Below are 20,762 nucleotides of genomic sequence, written 5' to 3'. Positions count from 1 at the left end.
GATTCCAATATTTTAGGATGCCAAAATAAGCTCAACTATGAGTCACTAATTTTTCCTTTCAATGTGTCATATAGTCATAATTTCCTTTATACTGGATGTGTACTCCTCAGGAAATTAAAGAAGGATCCCAAACATCTTATTAGGAACATTTTAGGTAGTACCATGCACTAATTAAGTGCAAAATATGAAACACTTAAGAATCTTCAAAGGCATATATTTATACATATACTATTAATCTAAAATTTCCCTCATTCAAGGCAAAAATGGGCCACAATTTACCAAATCTTTATCACAGACATTATGCTTAGTGCTTTAATATTCATTCTAAAGTATTTATTGAACACTGACTGTGTGCCACACACAGCTAATATTTATAACCCATTTAGCAAGGTAGGTATTAATATCTCCATATGAAAGCCAAAGGAGTTATGTCTTGTCCAAGTTCAGGCCACCACAAGTCCATATACAGCCTTTATACAAATTTTAAAAACAACAGCCGGGCACGATGGCTCACACCTGTAATCCCAGCACTTTGGGAGGCCGAGGCAGGTGGATCACAAGGTCAGGGGATCGAGACCGTCCTGGCCAACATGGTAAAACCCTGTCTCTATTAAAAATACAAAAATTAGCCAGGCATGGTGGCATGTGCCTGTAATCCCAGCTACTCAGGAGGCTGAAGCAGGAGAATTGCTTGAACCCAGGAGTTGGAGGTTGCAGTGAGCCAAGATCGTGCCACTGCACTCCAGCCTGGCAACAGAGTGAGACTCCATGTCAAAAACAAAACAAAACAAAACAAAAAAACACTGTACTTCTTTATCAAATTTTATTCCATCTGTAATAAAATTGGCCATAATATACTGATTTTATTAAAACAAGACACTTTACTGCTCATAAAATTATCTTAATAAATATTCAAATTTATAATGTCTATTATATAAGTAGTGTACACTTTAGATGTGTTTCTTTGTGCAATGCACAATCCACTCAGCAGTAAATGACAATCCTGTATGAGCTATAAGGACAGAACCAGAAATTTCACTCCAAAGTACCATCATTTACTCCCACCCGAAATGGGAATGATTAGTAATTTCACATAAATTCTGGCTGCATATGACTGCTGTCTCCTTTCAGCACTGTTTCATTCTCAAAGTACTCATAAAATATATTTATGTGGACATAAACCCACTGAATACATGGAAAGCAATTAATGCTGGATGGCTAGGAGGGGTGTCTCAGAGAACCCCTCATCAGTCTCTCCAGGCAAGAACTGCTTCTCCAAAGCCTGATTTTACCTACCAGGAAATTGAAAAATATTCTTAAAAATAGTATAAAATAGTTGTTCTCATAAATATCACCCAAATAACTCAATCTAAACCTTAAGGTATAATTATTACAAAAATGACTTGAATCAGATTTCACTGTGATGTTAAAGTGCTTCGGCTCAATATTCAGTCAAACTATGGAAGATATTAAGGTAACAGGGGTTTTGCCTTTTCCTAGAGATGATATGCCAGAGTGTGAAATGGCCTTAACACCCACTGAGAATAAAATTGCCCTTAGAGCAATGCATGTGTACATGATGCTTTGCTCATCCAAGCCATCCTTTTTGGGTTTCTATTGTGTTGTAGGTTTTGTTAGGTGCTGAGGACACAGTAACAATCAGACCGAACCAGACCACGCTCTGCTCTCATTCCAGCTGACAAAATTAATGCCAAAAAGAAAAATGCAGTAAGTGCTACAACAGAGATCTAGACAAGGTGTAGCAGGGTCACTTGGTGGGACCCTGCTTTGTCCCACATGCAGAATTTCTTGGAATTTAGGTAAATAGAGCTCATGATAATGTAAGTAAGCTTTGCAGTTAACTTAAAAAACAATCCCAGGACTGGCACAGTGGCTCATGCCTATAATCCCAGTACTTTGAGAGGCTGAGGCGGGCGGATCACCTGAGGTCAGGACTTCAAGACCAGCCTGACCAAATCCGTCAGTCTGACGGAGAAACCCCATCTCTACTAAAAATACAAAATTAGCAGGGCATGGTGGCACATGCCTGTATTCCCAGCTACTTGGGAGGCTGAGGCAGGAGAATTGCTTGAACCCAGGAGGCGGAGGTTGCAGTGAGCCAAGATCGCGCTGTTGCACTCCAGCCTGGGCGACAAGAGCAAAATTCCATCTCAAAAAAAACTCCCTACTATCATACCATCATATTTGGCTCATAGTAAATATATAATAGATGTGAAATGAATAAATAAATGAACTTTCCAGCTTACAAATTAGACTTGGGCTATAAGAAAACATCCACATCAATTATAAAAGAAGTGTTCATGAATACAAAATATTTTTAAATACCCAAAAGCCTAAGGCAATTTGAATTGAGGAGAGATGCAATTTAAATACAAACCTCATACTGACCAACTTAAAAGACACATAAATTATTTGTAATGTCTATCTGAGCTATTTAATCATATATTTTCAGCATCTCAGTAACACATTTTTTTTTTCAGTCACGTGGACCTTTTTTTTCCTTCTAAATCTCAACCATATTATCTATCTGGCTTTGCAAGGAAGATCAATAAGGAGAAGCTCTAACAATTTCCACTGGTTTTCCGTAATCCAAACTGAGACGATCCAGGCTTAAACAAGATGTAGGGGGTCTGCGGATAGAGGAAGTCTGATTCCTTGCTGTATCTATAGAGGAGGTCTACACTTACGAATTCCAACTTTTTAGGTGGATAATTTGAGATGAAGGTTTGTTCTTTGAACATTTTTAATCATTCTATCCTGCCTCCCAAGGCTTCCAAGAGACATTTTACTGAAATAGAAGTAAAATGCTAAATACTTTACTCATCTTTTCTTCTAATTCTGTGTTTTGACCTTTTTTAAATTTTCATCTCACATTCTATTATAAATAACCTGAGGACAGGAACATCGTCTGTGCAGTTCTCTCTAATCAGCATCTATTCCAGCACCCTACGCAATGAAACACTCACAAAATATTTCCTAGTGATTGAATTGGACAGTAAACTACTGAAATGAAACTCAAAAGTTGGGACCTTTTTTAAACATACTTTATGCAATGTCTGATGTGAAGGAAAAATCACAAAATATGAGAATTAAAAGAGGCCTTGAAACTATTTTGTTATTATCAATAATTTATTTTTTTAACCCTGTGAACTTCCTCCATCCGAATTTCTACCACTACCACATAACAGAAAATAGTTCCAAACTTTCTATGAGGAGTCCCTGGCACTGTAGAAGGGGAAGAAAAGAGAATATAAATACAACTTTATAGTATACATCACAATACACTTGCAGAGAAGATCCACTTCTCAATAACTTAATGAAATTTTGGAATCACTTAGGGCTACAACTTTGTTAGATATTAGTATTCAATACAATTTAAGTAAAACAATTAAATAAGAGCAGGCAATTTGGGTCGCAAACAGTTAAGAAGGCAAAACCAGGTTTCGATTAACTGTAAATTTTGTACAGTGAAACACTGGTAAGTTAGTTCTTGATTCTAAAAAAAAAATAAGTTTAAATTTATTTTTGAAAAACAGGCCTCATGTTCATCTGCTCTCCAGGATTGATAAAAGATGCAAGTTCCCACCCTATCTTTGGTAGGTGCGTGTACACAGATCTGATAAGGAACTACACAAAGGGAAATGTTAAAAGTTGATCATTTTTAGCAACATAAGAAAACCATTAAAGATAAATATTTCCACAGATACTTACAAGGTGAAATTTTTGTGTTCTAGCTTTTATCATTAACAAACTTTCTCATCGCCCCTAAGAATCTGAATACAAATATTTCTAATTCTTCCTATAGGTCTACATAAATTCCCTCCAACTTAACTTTTCTCCTTTCCTGAAATCAAATGTACATCTGTTTTACACAGGAGCAGCATAATGCTAGGCAATTAATAAGTGTGTTGGTGTTCATGCAACAGAGATTTATTGCAACTATATGCAAACATTGTACTATGTCCTGGAGTACTACAGATTGAGCAAAATTATATAAACAGAATAGCCAGTATTCTTGATTTGAAATTTAAATATCAATACAAATAAAATGAAATAGTAAAGAGGTGAAGGGAGAAATGGGAGGGGATGTGGATGGGATGGGATGGGGAGGGGAGGGAAAGGGAGGGGAGGGAATGGGGTAAACTGATAGAATAAAAGACAATGGGGAGATTATTATCTTACTCTTGGCCCCACCTCACTCTTACATGATTATCATGCTGTGGTTCTACATTTTTCTAAATTACTATAAAAGTCTTAAAGACACAGCCTGCTCTATGTTTCTTCACATCTTTAGCACTGCCCAAATGGAGAATATAACTCTGAGAAAATAAATACTAATAAGTGATATGGCTTGGCTGTGCCCCCACCCAAATCTCATCTTGAATTCCCACGTGTCGTGGAAGGGACACAGTGGGAAGCAACTGAATCAGGGGAGCAAGTCTTCCCCGTGATGTTCTCATGAGAGTAAATTTCATGAGATCTGACGGTTTTAAAAAGAGGAATTCCCCTGCACAAGCTCTCTCTCTTTGCCTGCTGCCATCCATGTAAGACATGACTTGCTCCTCCTTGCCTTCTGCCATGATTGTGAGGCTTCACCAGCCACATGGAACTAAGTCCAGTTAAACCCCTTTCTTTTGTAAATTGCCTAGTCTCAGGTATGTCTTTATCGGCAGCATGAAAAATGGACTAAGACAGTCAATCGGTACCAGTAGAGTGGGGTGTTGCTGAAAAGACACCTGAAAATGTGGAAGCAACTTTGGAACTGGATTACAAGTAGAGGTTAGAACAGTTTGGAGGGCTCATAGGAAGACAGTAAAATGTGGGACAGTTTGGAACTTCTAAAAACTTGTTGAATGGCTTTGACTAAAAGCCTGAAAGCAACATAGACAATAAGGTCCAGGTTGAGGTGGTCTCAGATGGAGATGAGGAACTTGTTGGGAACTGGAGCAAAGGTGATTCTTGTTACGTTTTAGCAAAGAGACTAGCAGCATTTTGCCCCTGCCCTAGAGATTTGCAGAACTTTGAACTTGAGAGAGATGATTTAGGGTATCTGGCAGAAGAAATTTCTAAGCAGCAAAGCATTTAAGATGTGACTTCAGTGCTGTTAAAGGCATTCAGTTTAAAAGGGAAGCAGAGCATAAAAAGTTTGGAAAATTTGCAGCTTGACAATGTGATAGAAGAGAAAAACCCATTTTTTGAGGAGAAATTCAAACTAGCTACAGAAATTTGCATAAATAACGAGGAGCTGAATGTTAATCCCCAAGACAATGGGAAAGGTGTCTCCAGGGCATGTCAGAGGTCTTCACAGCAGTCTCTCCCATCACAGGCCAGAAGGCCTAGGAGATAATGGTTACCTGGGCTGGGCCCAGGGTCCCCATGCCATGTACAGCCTAGGGACTTGGTGCCTTGCGTCCCAGGCACTCCGATGGTGACTAATAGGGGCCAAGGTACAACTCAGACTGTTTCTTCAGAGGGTACAAGCCCCAAGCCCGGGCAGCTTCCATGTGGTGTTGAGCCTGTGGGTGCCTACAAGTCAAGAATTGAGGTTTGGGAACCTCCACCTAGATTTCAGAAGATGTATGGAAATGTCTGGACACCCAGGCAATAGTTTGCTGCAGGGGTGGGGCCCTCACGGAGAACCTCTGCTAAGGCAGTGTGGAAGTGAAATGTGGGGTCAGAGGCCCCATACAGTGTCCCTACTGAGGCATCGCCTAGTGGAGCTGTGAAAAGAGGACCATCATCCTCCAGACCCCAGAATAGTGCATCCACTAACAGCTTGCGGCGTGCGCCTGGAAAAACCGTAGACACTCAACGCCAGCCCATGAAAACAGTCAAGAAGAGGCTATACCCTGCAAAGCCACAGGGGCGGAGCTGCCTAAGACCTTGGGAACCTACCTCTTGCATGAACATAACCTGGATGTGAGACATGGAGTGAAAAGAAATCATTTTGGAGCTTTAAGATTTGACTGTCCCGCTGGATTTCAGACTTGCACAGGGCCTGTAGGAACTTTGTTTTGGCCAATCTCTCCCATTTGGAATGGCTACCCAACGACTGTACCTACGTTGCATCCAGGAAGTAACTAACTTGCTTTTGATTTTACAGGCTTATAGGTGGAAGGGACTTGCCTTGTATCAGATGTGGACTTTTGAGTGAATGCTGACATGAGTTAAGACTTTGAGGGACTGTTGAAAAGGCACGATTGATTTTGAAATGTGAGGACATGAGATTTGGGAGGACAGGGGAGGAATGATATGGTTTGGCTGTGTCCTCACCCAAATCTCATCTTTAATTCTCACGTATTGTGGGAGGGACCCAGTGGGAGGTAATTGAATCACAGGGGCAAGTCTTTCCTGTGCTGTTCTCGTGATAGTGAAAAAGTTTCACGAGATGTGATGGTTTTAAAAAGAGGAATTCCGCTGCACAAGCTCTCTCTCTTTGCCTGCCGCCGTCCATGTAAGACGACTTGCTCTTCCTTGCCTTCTGCCATGATTGTAAAGCTTCCCCCGCCACGTGGAAGTGTAAGTCCAATTAAACCTATTTCTTTTGTGAAGGTATGTCTTTATTAGCAGCATGAAAACGGACTAATACAATATGTCATACAAGAGAAATAGAAAATGATAGCACTAAAAGCAATGCTATGAACATAGCCCCAAGCATTAAGGAATCAGGTTATTAATTGTTACCTGAAATAAACCACGTAAATATTGTCTTAAAGTTTTATTTCTTAAAATCCATCATTGTGCCTTTGAAGTAGGAACTTCGGAAGTTTTAGAAGTGACACTCCTATAGTATTTATAGCAAAAACTACATCTTTCAAGAGCAGTTTGGACTGGATTTCTACGTTTATCATAACATGGATACATTTAATTTTCTAAATACTGAATGTTTCTTCTCCAATCGTGTTCCTCATGGAGAAAGAGTCTCAGCAAAAAAACAAATGCTGAAGCAAGGCCCCAAGCTTCTAACTACTTTTACTAAGTGACAGGGGACACTGGCGCCTTATTAATCCCAAGGGGAAGGTCTGCCATGCAGGAACTAGCAGCCCTCAGAGTCTAAAACCTGGAACATATAACATCCAACTCGCATGCTCACACATACGCATTTGCACGTGGGCTGACTTACATCCAGGACACAGCCCCTGAGCTCTTCACAAATTGCAGAGAAGGCCAGGAAATCAGCTCCAAAGATGATGTGCCTCTGCCCTGCTTCAGAGGCCCCAACTCACATCCTAACCGCTATGAGAGGTTTGCATGATCAAATCCAGGAGCAGAAAGCAGAAGTGAGGCTCACAAATGGTTCATCCGGGCTTTTCCGTGGAGCCCGTTTCTGCCCGACCCCCCTGAGGAATGTAAACGATCTGTTCAGGACTGAACTGCTTTACCCTCGAGGATGTAAATTATTCATTACCCCCTCCTTCTTGCACATTTTTCCTTTCATTTTCTCCATCTACTCGCTGCTTTCTCTTTACCAGTTTATCTCTAAGCTACCTCAATTGCCTTCTTCTCTTCTCCCCTCAGAAACTTAAAAACGAAACCAGATTCACAAGCCAAATAACTGGATTAGATTTCTCTTCAACATATTAGAGAGTCGAGAAAGCTGCTTTGTAATATGTTTGATATTCAGCCTTTTAGAAAGCAATTCCTTAAATTACTCTGTTTAAATCTTTGAACTACTTAACTTTCTTTGATAGCACGTTAATATTGCACTAAAACCTGTGCAATGTTATGAAGACTTTAATTTCTGTAGTCAGTGCTTCCACATGAACAGCAGGGGGCAGTAGGATACCAAGAATTGAAGAAATTGTCCCGGGCTCTGGGAAACACTGTTGAATTACTGCAGTGGGTCTGTGTACTCGTGATGATCTCAGCTCTCAGATGAAGTCTTTTGTTTTGTGTCCTATTTTACAATGCACCGTTCAGTTTTCTATATGAGTTGTGGCTTAGTCACAGTATTTCACTGTGACAGTTTAGCTTAAGAAAAAGAAAGGTGAAGGAAAAAAAAAGGAGGAAAAGAAAAAGAGAAGATGTAAATGCTTCCAAATAAAACACATCATGAAAAGGAAAAAGTAATCCTGTGTGTACATATAAAGTTTGTCCCTTCTCTGTTCCCATCCTATACACAGTTTTTCCAGATTACAGACTGAATTCATCCCTATTCCTCCCCAAAACACACAAACACACGCACACATCTGCCATATAGTTTTCTGTCAAAACAGATTTCTTACAAAAAGAAAAACAACACAAAAAATACAAAAAACTCTTTTAAAATACTTGACTTTTTTTAAAAAATTCAAAAAATCTCTCATTTTCTGTCCTTTATCAAGCTTCTGAGTATAGAATTTTAGTTTTTCATGCTTTTTGAACATTAGTCAAAATACCTTTCATTAATGTGAATGTTGCAATAAGATTCTTCCTCTGTAAATGCACAGCTTCAGATAAATAGCCAAAAGCTATAGTTGTTATCTATATCTGATATGTTTGGAGGTGGAGTATGAAGTACAAACTGAAATATGAGAGACTTGAAGAATATTCAAGGATTGTTGCAATCGTACAGGTTGGGAAAGGTTCTTAGTAATCCAACCCTCAAAGTTAGCAAATATGAAACTTCTTTTATGCATAATTTGAGTTGTACCCAAAATATCATACCCGCAAGCCTAGTTTCCTCTCCTACCTCGACTGGAATTCCCAGGGTTATTTATGTGTTCTCATAGAGTCATTAATTTATTACTGTGGTATAGCAGATGTATTATTTCAACATCTGGTACCAAAATTCCTCTTGAAGGAGGGATTCTTTGCTCCCTACTGACAGGGCCCTATCTGATCCTCTGGCCTTATCTCCTACTATTTTCCTGCTTACCAGCTTTGATCACACCAGCTCCCTTGCTGTTCCTTAGAGCATACTAGGTACTCTATGCCTCGGGGCCTTGGGCCTAGCTGTCCTCTGTCAGGAACAATCTTACCTCATTTATCCAAATGATTCATTCCTTTGCCTATTTCAAGTGTTTGTGCAAAAATCACTTCCTCCATGAGGCCTTCCCTGACCACCTATTTAAAATAGAATATTCTCCCCAGCATTTTTTATGCACCCTTTCTCCTTTATTTTCCTTAATAGCACTTATCACCATCAAATACGCTACATATTACACAGGTAAATATAATACAGGAGATAACTGAGACCAAACATATCAGCCAACAGAGGGCTCAACTTCAGTGTTAAAACAAAAAGAAAAATAGGTTGATTTCAAAGGAAAACCCAACTCTATGCTGTATATAAAAGACAAAGACCCACCTAAAACAAAACAATTCAGAAATGCTAACAATGAAAGGAAGGATGGGTAAAGGTCTACTAAGAAAATGCAAATTAAAAAAAGAAAGAATTGAGATTTTGAAATTCAATAAAATAAAATTCAGACCAAAAACCATTATTGAGACAAAGAACATCTTATAATCCTAAAGGCTACAATTCACAGTGAAAATAAAAGATTTATGAAAAGGTATGCAGTGAGTAACACAGCAGCTACTTTCATACGTAGGAATTATAAGAGATTCAAAGAGAAATCGAAATACACTAATAATAGCAGACTATAGTACATTTACCTTAGACAAAAAAATACAAAAACACTTATGAAAATTGACTCTAATTTACAATACAGACATGTATGCCTCAATAAATCACATAAATATAATATAAATATTCACCATAATATGATAAAACTAGAAAGTTATAATCAAAACATAAGAAAGCCCCATCTTGAAATTTAAAATTTTTCTATTAAACATAGCTTGCCGCAAAGGGAAGTATCAATTAATAATGAGAATTTCTAGAAAAAAATGAAAACATGGCATTAGAATTGACAAGATGCAGCTAAAGAGTGTTCAGAACAAAACTGATAATTTAAATAAATAATGAAATGTATGAATTAGATATTTCACTCAAAAAGAAAACGTTAGATATATTTAAGGTTCTTTTGGATTTTGGATTTAATTTTCTTTTTAACTGAGCAACCGAGTTTTTTATTTTATTTATTTATTTTTTTCGAGTCTCCCTCTGTCACCGAGGCTGCAGCACTGTGGCACAACTGGCCAGTCTGCTCTTGAACTCCTGACCTTGAGTGATCCACCCGCCTCAGCCTCCCAAAGTGCTGGGATTACAGGGGTGAGCCACTGCACCCAGAAAGCAACCTAGACTTTAAAATATGAGATAAATAAGCCTAACTGTATTTAACTACATCTAACATTTTTACTAACAGTTGTAATACTGGTAGATTTTGGAAACTATTATATATATTATGGAGAAAAGTAAATTATTCTGTTAATATCATTTAGGAGCCATGATTTTCAGCATCGGGGAAGAGATGCAATATAAAATCAAGTAAGTAAAAACCCTATAATCTTCTATTAGAATTGGAATATCGACACAAAGTTATTATTTATTTTCATCTTTCTTTGAAAAACTACATCTCTCCTAGATCTTGTGTTGAAGAGTCTGGGAAGGGATAAGCCATTTAACCATGAACATCTTTAAGTGCAGGTTGTAGCATCCAAATACCTTTTTCACTAGAAGCAATCAGGACACGTTTGAGAAATGACTGATTCTACGTCTGAGGCAGTAAATGTACAATATGACACTGGAACTCTTACAGTGTCAGAAAGCAATCAAGACATTTGAGCTTGTGTCAAATAAAGGAGCCAAAAATGACCAAAGATGGTCAATTTGAAATTCAAAATGGATAATCACTGCAATTATATAAAAGTGTAAACAGAGATGCAGATACAATCAACATGAAACTCCTGGAAGCAACAGGAGATTCAATATGGTTGCAAGATACAAAATTAGACACAGAAATCAGTACCTTAATTTATGTAAGAACCTAGCCGTTATAAGGAAAAGTAGAAGAGATAATTCCAACAAAAAAAGAGAAATACTCTAAGAATAAATTTAACAAGTGAAAAACCTTTATGAAGCTTTCTTGAAAGACACAAAGCTGAAACTTGAGCAAGAGAAAAAATAAACCTTGCTTTTCAAAAGGAAGAAAATGTCAAAAGGAAAATGCAACATCATAAATGGAAAAGATATGCAGAAGTTTTTTTTTTAGAAAGTATTTTTACGGAGCTATATTCTATAGTTTACATGAAAAAATAACCAAGCATATTAAAAAAAAAAAACTTCAGAAAACAGCAATAACGCAGTCTAGCCCTACCAGATACTGAAATTTAGTCTCTAATAAAAACAGTATAATATTAGCCCATAAGCAGACAATAAGATCAACGTGGAAAAAAAAGAAAATATATCTTAGATCCAAATATAATGTGGAAATTTATGGATGTGATAAAAATATTTCAAATCGCTGGTCAGAGGGTGCTTTTTAAATTAAATGTTATGACAGTTAAAAAGTCATTTGAAAATAGATAAAATTCACGTAGGTAGAATTCCTGCATATATGTTCGTGTGTACATACATATTACTCGTGAATCGTATAATGAGGAACCAATCTGACATCTCCAAATTGAAGGATTTTCTGGAAGACCACTGGGCTAGACTTTTCAGAAATGTCAATACCAGGAGAAACAAACAAAAAAAGGCTAGGGAACTGTTTTATATTGAAGGAAGCGAAAGAGACTTGACAACTGCAATATGTGATTCTTACTGATGCACTATGTGATTCTTGTTAAATCTCGGATTTACATTTTACAAACTATAGGGTAAAGAAGGACATTTTGGGACAACTGAGGAAATTCAAATATGAAATATATCCGATTATTGTAATCTAACATTTACATTTCCTAAGTATGATGATGCGCATTGTGATCCTGTCGTCCTCAATTGAGGCAATTTTGCACCTCTCCTTTTTCCCCCAACCCTCACCACCACCCCTCCCCTCTCCACCCCCCAACCACACCTTTTGGGTTTGGCAGTGTCTAGAGGCATCGTTGGTTGTCACAATTGGGGGAGGGGTTTGCCACTGGCACCTAAGGGGTAGAGGCCAGGGATGCTGCTAAATAGTGATTGTTTAGCTCAGGACACCCCCATCCCACCCCGTCACCCCCACCTTACGGGCACAGACAGCAAAAACTCATCCTGCCCAAAATGTCAATAGCGCGGGGTTGAGAATGTAGAACAATCCCTTTTTCTGAGGGGATACATACTGAGATATTAGGCTGAATCACATGACATTGTCTCTTGCGTAGGTCAAGTATCGGCAATATTTAAGGACGAAGGGTTATGACGTTCACAACAAACTCTCAAAATAATGAACGAGCCCTTCCGCCCCAGCTGCCCCGCGACCTAGGGGACCCGAGAAGGGCGCACTAGCCCGGGGCGCGGAGGCCAACGCCGAGCCTGCGCGGTGGAAGGCGCTGGGAGCTCACTGCGCACGCGCCGGTCGGCCGGCCGCACCCACGCGGCTCAGCTCGCAAAGTTGCAGACAGCCGGGCGAACCGCTCAATGCGCTGCTTCTGCCCGCCGCAGAGAAAGAGAAAGAAAACTCCGCAGGGGCTCCGTTGGCGTCTCGACGAGTGACAAAGATGCTTTCCCAGATAGAAGACCGGAGCCCTGCTCCTTTGCGATCCGCCGAGGGCTGCAGAGAGCATCCTCATCCATTTGGTCACCCCTGTCCAGGAAGAGCCTGGCCATCCCTTTCCAGACTGGATCTTTCAGAGGTGAATTTTCTTCGGTGGATTCCGATTTGCTCCGTCTGACCAGCCTAGGCAATCCAGCATCGCGTGGTACCAGTGCCCCTGGGCACACTTGCTTCACGCCGGCGCCGGCTCCGCCTCGCCAGCAAGCGCATTCCCAGGTAAACATTTTAAATACCTTAGAATTCTGCCTAGAGTCTCTAATCGAGAAGTTTACCCACTTTTTCTGTAAAGAGCCAGAAAGCAAATACTCTAGAATTTGGGCCTGGAACTGGCACTGTAGCGTATTCGTCTTTGTTTTGACAATGTAAAAACCACTCTGAGCTGCTGGCCTTACAAAAATAGAATCATGAGGACTGTGATGATTAAAGCCTAATCACTAATGCACCCAGCACAGAGGCTAGAGCGCCAGTGAGTCCTCCACCGCTTCCTAGGCCCGACCATAGTTTTGCAGTTAGGATCCAGGTTTTATGAGGACTGGGACCCACCCAGGTTTAGTTCAGTCTCTTGAATCCCTCCCTGCACCTGCACCTCAGCTCCTCCCACTAGGCCGGTGGCCAGTGATGAGTTCCTGGCAGTCTCCTAGGCCACCAGGAAACACTCTGACCAACTGCCACGCCCTCCTTTGCTCCAAAATGACAAGCTCTTTTCATCTGGGAGCAAAAGCTGAAGTCTCCACATTTGAACTAAATGAGTTTAGTGTAAAAGTAACGCAAGATTATCTCAGACAATTGTATTTTAATAGTATTTTTTTCTGGTGATAAATGTAATATATGTCTACCATGGTCATTTGGAAAATTCTGAGACATATATAGGAGAAAATAAATTCTCCATAACCCTAACCCACAAAAAATAACTGTTGAAATGCTCGTGTATTTTTAAATTCTTTTTTAATGCATATTATAGGACAACTTACTGAACAATTGGATTTTTAGAAATACTTTTAATAAAACTTGTGTTGTAGTACAGCATACAGGAAAGCGTACAAATAACAAATACATTTCAGTAAACTTTCAAAGATTAACACAAACATGTCCAGGCAACCATAACCCAGCTCAAGAAATTAACTAATAGTAGCATTTTTCATCCCCCTGTTAGTTTTGTCTATTCTGACATTTCACATGAAATGAATTACTTGGTAAATATTTTATAGTACTTGGTTTATTTCACTTTATATTATGTTTGAATTCATCCATGTCATTGCATGTAACAAGTCTTTTTTAAAATTTTATTCTAGGCTGTATGAAATTCAGTTATATGAGTATACACAATTTATTCTTTTTGCTGTTATTTTTTCTTAATTACAGATGTATTGAGATATAATTCACATGCCATACAGTTCATCCACTTATAGTGTGCAATTCAATGTGTACAATTCAATGCTTTCAGCGTATTCACAGATATATGCAACCATCACCACCGTTTTAGAAAATTTCCATCACCTGGAAACTTCATACCCTTTAGCAATTACTGCCACAACCCCAATTCCCTATCCTTTCTAGCCCCAAGCAACCACTAATTTTTCTGCTCTATAGATTTGCCTATTCTGGACATCTCACAAAAATTGCATCGTATGATATGCGGTCTTTTGTGACTTGTCCCTTATGCTGATACTGGACATTCAAGTTCTTTCCAGGTTTGGAGCTATTACAGATAATACTTCCATGAACATTATTCTGTGAATTGGTTCACATAGATACACATTTCTATTGGGATACATATCAAAGGTTTGCTCATAACCAGCTATTATTACAATGCCAAGCAGTTTTTTAAATTTACAGACCTGCCAGCATTATATGATGAGAGTTCTCATTGTTCCATGTCCTCTCCAACATTTGGGGTTTATATAGTATTAATTTACATTTCTCGGATGACTAAAGATAAAGAGCATCTTTCATGTAATTATTGGCCACTCAGATATCCTCTTTAGTAAAGTGGCTTTTAGGCATTCACCCATTTTTCTATTGGCTAATCTTCTTCTACTTGATGTGTATATTCTAGATAAGTGCTGCAAACAAACACCTTTTCCTAATTAAAGGCTTGCATTTTAACTCTCTTATTTTTAGATTTTGATAAAGATAAATCTTTAATTTTTATTGAGGTCTAATTTATCACTTTTTGTTCATGGTTAGTGCTTTTGCTAACCTGTAAGAAATCATTGCCTACCCCAAGGTGACAAGGGCATTCTCTTACGTTACCATCTGGAACCTTAAGTTTTTTCTTGGAACACTTAGATGTGCTAACTACCTAAAATTAATTTTGGCATATGGTGTCAAGTGAGGACTATTTTTTTTTTCATGTAGCTATCCAACTGACCTAAGTTTTTCTTGGAAAAGAAAGTCCTTTCCCCACTGCTCTGCAACATCACCTTTGTCATAAATCAATAGAAATAGACCTCCAGATGTTGGAATCAGTAGAAAAGGAATTTCAAATATATTTATGGCTATTTTAAATTATTAAAGATTCTTACTAAGGGTAGATATGATAAATGAAGACAGGGAATTTCAAGATAAATACGACTAATAGAAGAAGAACAAAATGGAACCCCTAGAACTGAAAAATATAATAACTGAAATTATTTGATGGGATTATCAGTAGATTGGACACACACTAAGGAGAATCAGGAAACTTAAAGATAGGTCAATAGAGGGCCAGGCACAGTGGCTCATGCCTGTAATCCCAGCACTTTAGGAAGCCGAGGTGGACAAATCATTTGAGGTCAGAGGTCAGAAGTTTGAGACCAGCCTGGTCAACATGGTGAAACCCCGTCTCTACTAAAAATACAAAAATTAGTTGAATGTGGTGGTGCACACCTGTAATCCCATCTACTCGGGAGACTGAGGCAGGAAAATCGCTTGAACTGGGGAGATGGAGGCTGCAGTGAGCTGATATTGCGCCATTGCACTCCAGCCTGGGTGACAGAGTGAGACTCCATCTCAAAAAAAAAAAAAAAAAGTCAATAGAAATCATCCAAATTTAAAGGGCATTGAGAATAAAAAAGTTTATAATAAACAGAACATGGTGACTCATGAAATAATATAAAGACATCTAACTTACATGAAATTGGACTTTCAGAAGTCAAGGAGAGAAACTATCAGGCAGAAAAATACTTGAAAAAGTATTAGCAAAGGTTCCCCAAATTTGATCAAATATATGTATCCAGAATGTTTACTTGTTTAATGAGAAGTTGATCCCAGTAACCTATTTTGTCATTAATGGAGTTTAGAGGTTAGCATAAAAGGTTATAAAGTGTTACATCTCCAGGAATGAGCAGCAGGGCATTTTAAAGTCACATCGAATGTGGAAAAAATACTTTGCCAGGTGGAAGGGTCCTAAGCATGGCTCTTCTTTTAACATAAATGTTGCCTGCCCACTAACATTACCACCACCGCGATCATAGTAATGCCGAAATTCCTCACAGTTTTTCAAAATATCCTGTTGGTGCACAGTACGGACCTGCATCCACTGAGAACCCTTCTCTCCTGTGATCTGCCTCCTTGTCCCATACCTTTCTAACCTCATCTTCTAACGCTCTGTGTATCAAACCTCCCTGGCCTCCTTCCAGATCAGGGCTTTGGGGATTGCTTTTCCCTCTTCCAGAATGCTCCTGCCCCCAAATATTTATATAACTGACTCTTCTGCAGGTCTTTGTTCTAATGTCATTTTTCTCAGTGAGACCTACCAATGAAACGAACCAAAACAAAAAACTTACACATTCTCTCAGCATCTGGATTGGTTTGCGGGGCTGCCATGGCAAAGCACCACAGACCCAGTGGCTTAACCCTCTGAAAATTATTTTCTTAGCTCTGGAGACTAGACGTCCAAGAACAAGATGGCAGCAGGTTTGATTTCTCCTGTGGCCTCTCTCCTTGACTGGCCATTGGCTACCTTCTCTCTGTGTCCTCTCATGGTTTGTTCTCTGTGAGTGAGTGCCCTGGTGTCTCTCTGCATGCCCAAATTTTCTTTTATAAAGACAGCATTTAGATTAGATTAGGACCCATCCAAAGGGCCTCATTTTAACTTAACTGCCTCCTTAAAAACCTTATCTACGAATATAGTTACCTTATGAGGTACTAAGGGTTAGGCCTTCAACATATGAATTTTGGGGGTATATAATTCAGGCCATATACCATCTCTTGTTTATTTTCATCTGCATACCTCCCGCCTTTTTTTTTTAGATGGAGCATCGCTCTGTCACCCAGACTGGAGTGCAGTGATGCAATCTCAGCTCACTGCAACCTCCACCCTCCCGGGTTCAAGAAGTTCTCCTGCCTCAGCCTCCTGAGTAGCTGGGATTACAGGCGTGCACCATCATGCCTGGCTGTAGCCTTTATTTTAAATTCAATGTATTGTAATGATTTACTTGGTTTATTGTCTTAACTTTCTGTTCCACTGGAATACAAGTTTAATTAAGAGAGGGTTTTAATCAATTTTGTTCTCTGAAGTGTCTTCAGAACCAAATGAGTAAAAAATTATCATTGTTAACGTTTTCACTTAGTGCTAGCATATGGACAACCTCAATTTATTTCTAATAACTCTCGCTATCTTTCAGAGGATTCCTTCATTCCTTCATGAATGAAGAAAGCCCTGATAGTGTTCCAGTAATTTATGTTTTTTATCTTAACAAAAAGAGTTATAGCACTAAAAGATCCAGCTTTTTTGTTTTACTTTTTTAAAAAATTTTTTATATTGTTAATAAAGACAGGGTCTCACCATGTTGCTCAGGCTGGTCTCGAACTCCTAGACTCAAGTGATCCACCCTCCGCAGCCTCCCAAAGTGCTGAGATTACAGGGGTGAGCCACCACACCCAGCCAAGATCCAGTTTTTTAACCAAGGAAAATAAGAAATTTAATATGCTTGTTTCCAAAGCAACAAATCTTTGCATGATTAAGTAGACTGAGGGCTCTTCCATATTAGACGAAAATATCCAGCCAAATTGCTGACGACTCCCTCAGACAGAAAAAAAAAAAATGCTTAGAGTCATCCTCACAAAGATATTTGCCTGTTTAATTGTAACCTAATTACAACAACTTTTTTTTCTTTAGGTGGTCAGGCTCAGGATGGACCATGAGCTTTCAAAAAGGAAAAAGGTGGAAATCCTCAACTATGCTGCCATCTGAATAAGTGTTTCTTTGTAGCATGCACAGAGTCAAGGAAAATTACATCCCTGCATTATGTAATGTACCAACAACGCACTTACCCACTGTTTTAATCTAGGTTATTCTTGAAAGCAGAGCCTGAGACAAAGGTAGACACATTCTATTTATGAGTCTAACACCCAGGAGCAGGAATGAGAGGCAGGGGAGTGAACATGGGAAAAGGGAAAGTAAGTCCAAGCAAAACCAGATACTGCTGTTATCAAGTGGTCCACCCCTATTAATGGCTACGTAATGCAGAACTTTCTTAGGATTCTTCTTAAACTTTATCTCAGAACTGTCTGCCTTAGGGAGAATGGAGAAGTATTTCTCCATCAGCAGTCACCTCCTGTTTGTTGAGGGCTGCTCCTTTGGGGCATTAACTCACCGCCCCCACCACCCCATCCCTCTGGGCTGCAAAGAGCTGAGAGCCCACATGGTACCTCAGCATCGCACATTGCTACATCAGAGAGGTCTTAAGACACGAAACTAGAGTCTTGGTGCATGCTCGAAGTGAGACAGTGTCAGCACAGAGCAGTGTAATATCTTCCATAACTGTTCAACAGAGCCATGACTGGACTCAGAGGTTGAAAAGATATGGGACCGTACACAAGAAGCATCTTGTAAGCCTACATAACATAGTGTTAGACTCATCGAAATCTGTTTCGTTCCTTCTTTATAATCAAAACTTCAGTGTCCAGTATAAGGTTGGCAGAAGGGTTAAATAGGAAAGTTAAATGCATGAGAAGGTGTATATTTATAAGTTTTAACCTTGAGTCATGTTCAAGGAGAAAGTGACATTGGAACTCGGAAAATTAAAAAATGATTCTACTTGAAAAATTTGACCATTGCATAGAGATATTAGCTATTGTCTAATCTTTTGTAATCTCAGAAACAATCGTGAATTGTTTGTTGAAAAATGAAAAAATAAAATTAACCATTTCTTATGTCTCCGTGAGCTTTATAGATCAATGTCACTAACTTTTCCTAAAATAATTGTTTCCTACTGTCAAATAGCTCTAGTGATATACATCTTACAATCAATGAAGGGAAAACTGATAGAAACATAGGTAGAAAAATACTGGGATAATTTTCATCGTATAAAGTGTTAGCATTAACATTGGTTAGAATAGAGGAGAAACTGCATGACTTGACTGGACATTCCTGTATGTTGTATGAGGCCCTATCTTAACAGAAATAGTGATGTCATCATCATCCTCTCTTATTTGGTCTTGAATTACCACGAATAGGATAAAACCTTTGAATTATGTAACTCAATATCTGTTAAGTTTCTACTATGTGCGATGTATTGGTACTATAAATATGAATAAGACATAAAATATTACATTCAAAAACATCAGAATACATGTTCTTTTAAGGTGTACCCCAAAACATTTACCACATGTTCTGGGGTGCATGTTACGCTGTATCACAAATCAAGTCTTAAGACATTTCAAAAGATTGAAATCATATAGAGTATGAATTAAACCAGAAATCAAGTACATAAAGGTAACAAAAAATTTCCTAATGCATTCATTTAAGGAACATACATCTCATGACCCAGGAGTCACAAAATAAATCACAGCAAAATTGCGAAAATATTTTGAAATGAATTTTAATGAAAATACAGCGTATTAAAGCTCTAAGTACTTATGTTAGAAATTTTACAGAAAGGTTGGCTATCAGTGTTTCCAGAAGCCGGGGGAAAAGTTTAGACAACTTGATCGCTGAGGAAGGGAAACAAAGTGAGACCTCTGATCACCCTGCCTTTCCGAGGCGAGCACTCTGGATCCCGTCGTAGGAGACCAGAGTCTTGCTGAGTTGAGGAGAGGAAGATTGGAGTTGAGACTGAGATAGTTTGAATTTTTAGGACAAAGTATCAACAAGGAAGAAGGTAGACAAAAAAATCCAGAAATCTACGTAGAGGCTCCACTGTGTACCTAGCGGAACACTACGCCTAACGAGTCTCAAAATTAGCGTGTGATTGGGAAATATCTAATTTCCGTCCAGCCACAGTGGAGAGTCCTGACTGAAAACCAGGCATTCACTAAAGATCCCAGAAAGGTTACATATTACTTGAGTAGGGCTAAAGTATCCTGACTAAAAACTGTACTACATTTGCTCCCCACCCGCACAAAAAGCTTAAAAACAAGCCTCAATAGTATAAAGCTGAACTGTAAATAACTAAACTACCTGCCAGAACAAAGTCCAAATTTATTAGTTCCAGTCCTCCAAAGTAACACATGGAAAGACAGGATTCAATTTACAAGACATTTATCTGGGGGGGAGAAAATGGCTAAGGGTTTAAAGAGAGAGGAAGTCAGAGAGACAGAGTCCTCAGAATACATAAAATTTCTGGCCTCCATGGAGGTGTGATGGTTAATTTTATGGGTGTCAACTTCACTGGGCCACAGGATGCCTCATATCTGATCGAACATTATTTCTGGTTGTGTTCATGAAGCATTTTCTGGAAGAAATTCACATTTGAATTGATGGACTGAATAAAGCAGATTGCAGTCCCCAGTGTGGATGGGCTTGATCCAGTCTTCTAAGGACCCAAATAAAATAGGTGGAGGAAGGTTGAATTTTCTGCCTGACTGTGGCACTGGGACACCCATCTTCTCCTGCCCTTGACCTGGGACTGACACCTCAATGCTCCTGGTTCTCAGACCTTCGGACAGCAGATTGGGGGCCTTCTCAGCCTCCATTATTGTGTGAGCCAATTCCTTATAATAAATAAGGATTTATATTTCATTCCTTATAATTAAATAAGGATAAATCCGTATAGATTGATTATAAATCCTTATAGATTGACTGATAGATCCATAGGACTTATTGATTCTGTTTCTCTGGAGAACCCTGACTAATACAGAAGGAGAGAGGGAAGAAAGGATGGTTGAGCAGCAAAAAGCTTAGACTGTAGCACAGTTCTGATAAAGTTTGCGGTCAGATGAAGAACACTCAAACCA

At 38.9% G+C, this 20,762-nt stretch overlaps 2 long non-coding RNA genes across 2 annotated transcripts in view; one reads left to right on the top strand and one right to left on the bottom strand.

Annotated features, from left to right (window-relative positions):
* The window catches only part of LOC106996757 (uncharacterized), a 123,809-nt gene extending 111,439 nt beyond the window's left edge, over nucleotides 1-12,370 (bottom strand). Inside the window, exon 1 of the long non-coding RNA XR_013414586.1 lies at nucleotides 12,169-12,370. This is a non-coding gene — a long non-coding RNA (uncharacterized LOC106996757). The remainder of the gene's footprint in view (nucleotides 1-12,168) is intronic.
* Nucleotides 12,371-12,436: 66 nt separating this feature from the next.
* Nucleotides 12,437-18,740, top strand: LOC705885 (uncharacterized). The gene is made up of 2 exons (XR_013414584.1): nucleotides 12,437-12,818; nucleotides 17,704-18,740. It is a non-coding gene; the product is annotated as an uncharacterized LOC705885 (long non-coding RNA).
* The last annotated feature ends 2,022 nt before the right edge of the window (nucleotides 18,741-20,762 follow it).

Source organism: Macaca mulatta, chromosome 2 (genome assembly GCF_049350105.2).
Source record: "Macaca mulatta isolate MMU2019108-1 chromosome 2, T2T-MMU8v2.0, whole genome shotgun sequence".
NCBI classification, from domain to species: Eukaryota; Metazoa; Chordata; class Mammalia; order Primates; family Cercopithecidae; genus Macaca; species Macaca mulatta.
The sequence above is the reverse complement of the archived record's forward strand: the minus strand, read 5'-3'. Positions and strand labels throughout refer to the sequence as shown.